Raw genomic sequence first — 9,728 nt, 5'->3', positions numbered from 1 at the left:
CCTCTAGTCATTTACCAAATCCTGTTGGCTCTACCTTTTTAATATTCCTTGAGTCCATTCACATTCTCCATTCCTAGGCCACTTTCCTGAATCAGACCTTCATCATCTCTTAATTGGTTGGCCAATAGGAAGCCATTTTCAGATCTGGCCAACAGGAAGCTGTTTTCCGATTTCCCCACCTCCTGTCTTACTTCACTCAAGCCATCTTTCTTGTGGCATCTGGAGCTGATCTTAAAGCACACATGATTGTCAACTTGGTTTAAAAAAAAGGCTAGTGGTTGTACACTACCCTCCAGTTACTGTTCAGGGTGCTGTGGTTCACACTTCTCTTGGGGACATAGTTCTGATGACCCTTCTCTAGCTTTATCTGTTGGCCACTCCAACTTTCATGCCATTATCAGCTTCCTTTAGTTCTTTGGATGTTCTTTGTTCCCTAGTCTGTAGGTCTTTTTTCTTGTGGGCCCCTTTGTTTAGAATTTTTGCTAGTGTCCTATTTTTAAGCTTTCAACTTGGATGTTATTTCCTCCTTGAAAGCTTTCTCTAACTTCCTCAAGTCTAAGTCAAGTTCACCTATTTTAGGCTCCCCAAATATCTGGTATGACCCCCATTGTTGCACTTACTCTACATTGTCATTGCTTGTCTAGGTTCTGAGATGTTAGTTGAGATCTTTGAAACTGGACCGTGTGAAATCCAGTGTTGCATCTCTAGGAATTACCAAATGTTTTGTGCTCAATAAGTTTCTGTTTATAGTTATTACACTATCATCTCACTCTTCCACATTTGGCCTTGTGAGGGTTAGGCTTAGGACTCTACAAATTACACTTCTTTGCTACCCTCTTCCTGTTAGCCTCTTAAGTAAATAACAAAGGGAGACTGCAGGGCTAGTTGAAAAAGGGAGGAGTCAGTTTCTGGTTGGTTTCTTATTCCTGTTGTCATCAACCAGCAATGCTGCTACAATGGTGCTACTTCACTGGCAGAGGCAGTTACAGTTTGCAAAGGCCGGTCACTTCACATCTTCAAAGTGACACCAGCAATAGCCAGCTGGTACCTCCTCCTCACATGTCTGACCCCAATCCCATGCACCAGAATCTCCTCTGAACTTCTAAGTTTCAATAGTTTCAATTTATTCCCTTTGTTCCCCCATCCCTATAAGCTGCTTCCTGCAATTGTTACTATTGCAATAACTTGGTGTTTTCTTCTTCTTCTTCTTCTTCTTCTTCTTCTTCTTCTTCTTCTTCTTCTTCTTCTTCTTCTCCTTCTCCTTCTCCTTCTCCTTCTCCTTCTCCTTCTCCTTCTCCTTCTTTTGCTTTTTCAGTTACAGAGTTAACAATTATTATCCGAACATTCTCTATATTAAATGCTGTCTGTTAAAATAACTGATTCTGGTTTCCATCTCCTAATTGGACCCTGACTGATAAAAGGTACTATCCAACTCACTTATTTCTTTTTTTTTTAAAGAATAACAAAAAATATTTTACTAAAACATAAGACTTATAGAAATTTCCAGACAAGCCATACAAAATGATTGCAAGTTTTTTTTCTTTTCTTTTTGAAGGGGGGAATCTATACCTGACAGCAAAATCACAATGTTATTAGTGAGGGCTGTGATGTTTGTTTAATGTTCCCATTTTGATTCAAACAATCAAGCTTGTCCATCTACAGAATCTAAATGAAGTTAGACTTGACTACAGTGCATATTCTAAAGTACTGGTTAGCTGCTTTTAACCAATGCAATTAGTTCACTATAAAGGGGGGGAGAAAGGAGCCCATAAAATTAAAACTACCTTTCCCCTCAAAACAAAAACAAAAACAAAACAAAACACCCTTACCCCTGACAGCTAACCCTGATAGCTATCTTCATTCACAGTGCTTTATACTTAAGCCATGATGGGGGCTTTTATAAGCAGAGAGCCACTGCTTTTAAACATTTCACAATAATCCAACTTCTAGCCATGGCTTTTTTAAACATTTTTTTTTTAGGTGTAGATGGACACCATATCTTTGTTTATGTATTTATTTTCTTATGTGGTGCTTAGGATTGAATCCAGTGCCTCACACATGTGAGGCAAGTGCTCAACCACTGAGCTACAACTCAGCCCTTGGCTCAAGCTTTACAACAGTAAATCAGGACAAAGCAAAGATTTGCTAATGTGCATTTAATCACCAAAGAACTGAAGATGTCTGAGCTTTCATTTTGTAATATTTCTATTAAGACTGTGTCCACTAAATGCAAACAAAAAAGGAAGACGTCTTGGCAGAACAGGAGAAGTGAAGCACACTTGATGATCAGATGGATTTGAATATTATTCATATCATATAGACTAGTCCATGCTCTAGCTGTTTCTGTGGCTTGGTCTTGGTTGGTCTTCCACTGCTCCGCTATATCATTTGCTAACAGATCATCTGGATTAGGAGCACTTAACAAAGCCTGGATCCATAGCAGAACTGTGCTGATCTGCAATGCTGGAGACCACTTATCTTTCAATATCAGACATATTCTTCCCAACTTGTCTACATTAGGAGATAAATTTTGGTCATGAAATGTACTTTAGGTGCTGCCATTGGGTATTGTTCTAGAAGGAATAGTTTAAGCTTAAAAGTCCCTCCCTCAAAGGGGGAAACCTGGGGGCCAGCAATTTGAGTATAAGAAAATAACAGGCGTTGTTCTCATATGGTTCTGCTTTCATGCCAGGATCTGGTTCTGCCAGAAAATGCTGGGTTTCCTTGATGATCCTGCAGGGAAGCCTGGCCATCTTATCAGATCTGGAGTTTGGCCTCTGGTTTCATCTCCGGCTCCGCTTGCCTCATGCACGAGTGGAAGTCCTGCTCAACTCACTAAATTCTAACAATTACCTAACAATAATATAGAAAGTAGTTTATATCTATCTATTTAAAATTATTTGTTTGTTTATTTATTTATTAGGTAGGAAATTGAGGGATAGAGAGGTTAAGCAGCTTGTTGAAGTTTACACAGCTGAATAGTGGCAGAGCTTGGATTTGAACCCACACAGGCAATTTTTAGGGCCTTTGATCTTAAACATTGGGCTGCTGGTTCTCCAACTTTAGTGAATATCAGAATCACCAGGATGGTTCATTAAAACCTGAGTTTCTGGGCTCATCCCAGGAATTTCTGACTCTGTGGAGCTAGAGTGGGTCTGAGAGTTTGCCTTTCTAACAAATGCTCAGGTGATGCTCTTCCCAGGCCCACAATTTGAGGATACTTGCAGTGGACTACAGGTGTGAGAGCTTTATGTAATTAAGGCACACATGGAAACAACTTGGCAGGCTTGGAGTTGTGACATAACTATCCTTCATGGATTGTCCTTTGGATTTTTATCTTCCAACTGTATATTATAAAGGAAAAGAACTAAAATAACATTTACTGGGAATATTTCATGGAAGATCTCGTCAACCCTACGAGATAGGTGCAATTACTATCAATCCTGTCTAACAAGTGAGAATTTATAAAAGATTCATAGAGTATTCAGAAGTGAGAAAGGAGTCTTTTCTTTCTTCCTTTCTTTCCTCCTCCTTCTCCTCCTCCTCCTTCTTCTTTTTGGTACCAGGGATTGAACCCAGGGGTATATTTAACCACTTAGCCACATGGAGCTTAACTAACTTGTCCAAGGGCACATGAAGTAAGTGATGAAGATGGGATTCAACTCAATTTATTAAACTCAATCCATCTGACGGTGTGTACTTCCCTGAACCATTATATTCTACAGCTTCTCTTAGAAGTCTACAATAAGAGTGGGTTTTTAGGGAAAGTAAAGCACAACTTCAAATACTAGGCTCATTGAGGGAACAGCTGCTGCTCCCCTGTGGACCACTTTCTCCAGCGGAGGGTCCATCAATGCATCTTCACTGGGAACTTCAAGGCAGCCCAGGCCAGCAGCACCTTGCAAAACACGTCTGCAGCTGTGAGCACCCACTTGCTGCGTGTTTATTCTTAAGGAAAAGAAGTAAATTGAAGACCAGTTTAAATGCTAGAAACATGATTATAGCTTGTGTCTCACAGATATATAATTTAGGATTTTTTTTTTCCTCACAGTAAACTGCCCGTTCCACACTCAAAATTTTTCTGTTCACTTGTTGGTCCTACGAGGCTGGAAGCTCCTTGAGGGCAAGGCTGGTGGACAGTATTTATTCACTTCTGTATCCCTTGGTGTCCAGCACTATGGCTGGAAAATCCTTGATATTTAATAAATATCAATTAAACTTATTTTTTGGAAAAAGACCTGCCTGAAAATCCTTTTCTTTGGTATTTTCTTGGATAGGTGATGACTCAGAACAGAGCCTACAGAGGAAGAGGAAGGGGCAGCCTGTGAAAGGGGTATACTTTGTTCAGTTTAGACACAGAGGTGACTTTCCGTTGAAGGGGGTTATTTTGAGAGAGTTAGAAATTATTTACATGTCGGTCAGTCTAGTAGCCAAAATGGTTCTCATTAAGTCTGGAGGAAATTCATGTCTCCGCTCTTCATTGTCTATTTGAAACTTTCCTTATTTAACTGTAGCTGCTCTTTACTTAGCATTCCTCTATGTCAGGTGCAGCACTAAGAACTTTCCATGACGATCTTTCATTTAATAGCCCCACAATGCTGTGAGTTGAGACCTTATAAGCCCCAACTTCAAGTCCATTTTATAAGTTGAGAAACTGAGGATCCAAAAACATTGAGCAAATTACCCAAGACCACACTCTGGTAAATGCAATAAGTAGAAATTAAATTCAGGTCTGTCTGACTGTAGAGTTTGTGCACTTTCCAAAGATCTTTTGTTTTCCTGCTTCCTCATACAGGGCCCTTAAACCCATAAAAATGGGATGACAGATTTTCATATTAGAATTCTTTTTTCAGCTAGGAGTGCTTAAAATCCCAATCATCCTTCTGAGAGTGTGGTGTCCCGTACACCACCCAGAAGGAGGAATTTGTAAAAGGTCCACAGAGTATTCAGAAGGAGTCTCACTTTTCTCTTTCTTTCTTTCTTTCTTTCTTTCTTTCTTTCTTTCTTTCTTTCTTTCTTTCTTTCTTTCTTTCTTTCTTTCTTTCTTTCTTTCTTCCTTCCTTCCTTCCTTCCTTCCCTCCCTCCCTCCCTCCTTCCCTTCCTTCCTTCCTTCCTTCCTTCCTTCCTTCCTTCCTTCCTTCCTTCCTTCCTTCCTTCCTTCCTTCTTTCTTTCTTTCTCTCTTTCTCTCTCCCTCTCCCTCTCCCTCTCCCTCCCCCCTCCTCCTTCTTTGTTTTTTGGTACCAGAAATTGAACCCAAGGGTATTTAACCACTTAGCCACATTCCCAGATCTCCCCACACTTTTTTTTTTTTTTAGTGTGTGTATGGAGGTACTAGGAATAGAACTCAGGAGCACTCTGCCACTGAGCCATATCCCCAGACCTATTTTGTTTTTTATTGAGAGATGGGGTCTCACTGAATTGCTCAGTGCCTCACTTTTGCTGAGGCTGGCTTTGAACTTGTGATCTCCCTGTCTCAGCATCCAGAGCTGCTGGGATTATAGGAGTGCACCCAGCCCCAGGGAGTCTCAATGTGAGTTTTTTCACCCTTAACTTCTCTTGCCACATTTGCACCAGGAAGGATTAATGTGATAATTAACACTATTATGGATATGCTACATTGGCTTTTTAGGACATCTTTTTAATGTGTTCTCTTTTCATTGGTGTACATGCACAATGCTGACCAGCAATGCTGTTAATCCAAACTTGGGTTTCTCTGAAAGTTCTTCTTAAGTGTCTTTTGAACCTGTTAAAATGTTTCTATATTTTTTTAAGAATCACAAAAGATCAGAGCTATTGCATTATATCATTTGCATCAGATTTAAGATGTTAAGTCTAGAAAAACTTTAGTTAATTCAGAGATCTCTGGATAAAGGGGGTGATAGCTCTGTTGATACATATGAAAACTTCCCTTGAAATGGAGATGTTGAAAAAGCAGATTTTATTAACCTTTCATTTTCCTTATTTTCCACCTCTCATCTAAAGATGTATTGAAATTCCGTAGCTTGAGATTTCAAACAGTCTTGACCGAATTTCTTTACCCTAGATGAAGTATCTTAAGGGTGAAAAGGACATCTGGTTGTTTCAGAATGAGATTGATTGGAAGTCCCCATCCCCTAATTCCCTACCTACTGCTATGCCTTGGTCTTATCCTTAGCTGAGCAGATTCACAACATTAATTCTAGTACAACCAGAGTAAGACTGAGTTCGTGGGGAAGTGATGACAGTGGATGTAGGTGGCGGTGGCATTCAGTAACCTCCACCAGCAGTGTCAGAGGTGTAAGCTGTAGAATCTAACACTTAGGGGTGATGAAAGTGGTTTCCTCATCAGGTCAATCCTTTGAGAGATATTGAGCCTTGTTGCCTTCATCTTTCAAGCCTAGTCACTCATCTCTTTTGGTCTGTTTTATGTTGCTATAACAAAATACCTGAGGCTTATGATTTGTAAAGAAAAGAGGTTTATTTAGCTCAAAGTTATAAAGGTTTAAGAGTATGGTCTGTGTGTGGTGCCTATATCTGCTTGGCTCTGGTGAGGGCCTTATGGCAGATGGCATCACAGTGGCAGTGCACGTGGAGGAGAGATTCAGAGGGAGGTGCCAGGCTTGCTTATAACACCTGCTTTGTGGGAAATGCTGAAGAGGTAGGAATACATTCCTTCAAAACAGAAGTTCCTTGTAAAGGTCTAATAACCTCCTACTAGGCTCTACCTCTTGAAGATACCATCACCACTCAACACTGCCACACTGGGGACCAAGCTTTTGGCTCATGAACTTTTGGAAGACACACCATATCCAAACCATACATCACCCATTGTGATCTTCATGCAGCTCCTCAAAAATTTAAAATTTAAAATATTAAAGTATAACAAGTTCCCACATGTCCTTTTACTTTATTTCACTCTTTATATAAAATACTTTCTTTTGGTGAGTAAATGGCAGATGTCATAGTATTTCACCTCTAAAACAGCATGAATCTCCTGCAAACAAGGACATTCTCCTACAAAGCCACAATGCCATTATCACATGTAAGAAATGCAGCCTTGATATATCACCAAGTTTAGTTTATACTCAAGTCCATTCATATTCCTTACTTTCTGAAAGTGTCTTTATTGCTTGCTTTTTTGAGGAAGCAATATAATCAGACTTTAAATTTTTTTTTAGTTGTAGATGGACACAATAACTTTATTTTATTTATTTATTTGTATGTGGTGTTGAGGATTAAACCCAGTGCCTCACATGTGCCAGGCAAATGCTCTACTGCTGAGCCACAACCCCAGTCCATATCCAGACTTTCAATAACACTTTTGTGCTAGATCATTTCACAGATAAATTTGAAAATGCTCTAGATAGTTTTAAATATTCCAGGACTCAACTTTCATTAATTTTCTATTTCAAATCCAAATTAAAATTCAATATCATTTCATCTAGGAATATTTTAAAACACAAAATACTTGATGTAAATACTTTTAGAATGCTGGAATCTCCTGTGCCCAATATTCCTTACATGTTGAATCTAAAAAAAAAAAAAAAAAAAAGACAAAACCCCCAAATGTCTTGCCTGTTTTATTTTGCTTTTTGAAAAAAATCTAAACATTTTTAAGTGTATAGTTCAATAGTGTTAAATATGTTCATTGGTCATGCAGCCAATTCCTCCAAAACTCTTTTTGTTTTGCAAAACTGAAACTCTGTACCCACTGCACACTAACTTCCATTTCTCCCTCTCCTCAACCCCTGGCAACTGCCATTCTACTTTCTTTTTTTAAAAAATTATTATTTTTAGATACACGTGACAGTAGAATGTATTTTGACATATTATACATACATGGAATATCATTTATTCTAATTAGGATCCCATTCTTGTGGTTGTATATGATGTGGAGTTATACTGGTTGTGTATTCATATATGAAATTGGAAAGTTATGTCTGATTCATGCTACTGTCTTTCCTATTTTCCCTTCTCCTCTCCCTTCCCTTCATTCCCCTGTCTAATCCAATGAACTTCTGTTCTCCCCTGCCCTTAGTGTGTTTTAGCATCCACATATCAGAGAGAACATTTTGCCTTTGTTTTTTGGGGGATTGGCTTATTTCACTTAGCATGATAGTCTCCAGTTCCATCTATTTACAGGCAAATGACATAATTTCATTCTTCTCTATGTCTAAGTAATATTCCATTATGTATATATAACAGATTTTCTTAATAGATTAATCTGTTGAAGGGCATCAAGGTTGGTTCCATAACTTAGCTATTGTGAATTGAGCTGCTATAAGCATTGATGTGGCTGCATCACTATAACACGCTGATTTTAAGTCTTTTGAGTATATACTGAGGAATGGGGATATCTGGGTCAAATGGAGGGTCCATTCCAAGTTCTCTGAGGAGTCTCCTTACTGCTTTCCTCAGTGGTTGCACCAATTTGCAGTCCCACTAGCAATGTGTGAGTGTACCTTTCTCCCCACATCCTCACCAACATTTATTGTTCCTTGTATTCTTGATAATTGCCATTATGACTGGAGTGAGATGGAATCTCAGTGTAGTTTTAATGTGTGCCATTATACTTTCTATCTCTATGAATTGACCACTCTAGGTACCTTGTATAAATAGAATCACACAGTGCCTTTTTGTGATGACTTATTTCACTCAGCATTGTCTTCAGGGTTCTACCATGGTGTGGTGTGTGTCAAAAATTTCTCCCTTTTTTAAGGTGGAATAATATTCCATTCTATGTATTTTCCACACTTTGTTTATTCATTCATTTGTTGATGGACATTTGGATTGCTTTCACTTTTGGGTTATGGTAAATGATGCTGCTATGAATATGAGCATTGTTTTTCTTTTTAAAATCCAGAATCTGAACAAGAATTATACTCCTGATATTCTGTTTATACATTTAATTTCTGCTAAAAATCAATGAGTCTTGATCTGTTGCTAGACACAATTAACTTGGACCACACTCAAAGGTACACGGGGCAGCATGGTACCTTGTATGGAGCTTGCTTAATCAACCAGATGCCAAATATGTGAACTCATGGTAGGAGCTGGCTCCCACGTCTCATGTTTCTCTGCATTAGCCTTTTGCTTCTGCCTTTCTGTATCCTCATATGACTCCCTCACTCTGCCTTAGGGAAAAGGATGAGTTAGGAACTAGAAACTGTGAATATATGGCCTAGGCTCCTCTCCTCTTCTTTTGGGGACTGGCTGCTCTAACATGACTTCTACCTTGCAATTCTGGAGATTAGGTGGGAGGCATGGACCAGACCCAGTCCACTGTTGCCATAACTGAGTGGATAATCTATTGATTATACAGTATGACATTCCAACTTAGCTGTTAATAAAGTATTTGGCCTTTACCTCTTAACTATTTTTTAAAAATTTACATTTTTCAATTGGTGCAACTTAAGGATGAAAGAGAAAGGATTGCTGCTTATTGGGTTTCTTGAAGACCTCAATCATCAGGGAAACACTTGGATCTTGAACCTGACCATAGCTCACAGTGGCTCCCTCATGTTGCATAGATCTGCTCAGGACACTAAGTTCCAATTTGGAAGGTGGTAGATCTGCATAGAAACATGGGGTTGCCTAAGCCACTTTAGCATCAAACTGATTTGTCTTTCTTCCCCTGGTAGGAACATTCCTGTTCTTATCCCCAATTCCAGTTCTGAGAAGTAGAGCTCTCCCTCTTGCTACAGGCACAGGGACATTGTTAAAATTATTATTATTATTATTTTTTGGA

At 39.0% G+C, this 9,728-nt stretch overlaps 1 pseudogene; it reads right to left on the bottom strand.

The window, feature by feature from the left end:
• Positions 1 to 2,104: 2,104 nt before the first annotated feature.
• On the bottom strand, positions 2,105 to 2,753 carry LOC101971134 (ubiquitin-conjugating enzyme E2 N pseudogene; annotated as a pseudogene).
• Positions 2,754 to 9,728: the final 6,975 nt, after the last annotated feature.

The sequence above is a fragment of the Ictidomys tridecemlineatus genome, chromosome 3, assembly GCF_052094955.1.
Source record: "Ictidomys tridecemlineatus isolate mIctTri1 chromosome 3, mIctTri1.hap1, whole genome shotgun sequence".
NCBI classification, from domain to species: domain Eukaryota; kingdom Metazoa; phylum Chordata; class Mammalia; order Rodentia; family Sciuridae; genus Ictidomys; species Ictidomys tridecemlineatus.
The sequence above is the reverse complement of the archived record's forward strand: the minus strand, read 5'-3'. Positions and strand labels throughout refer to the sequence as shown.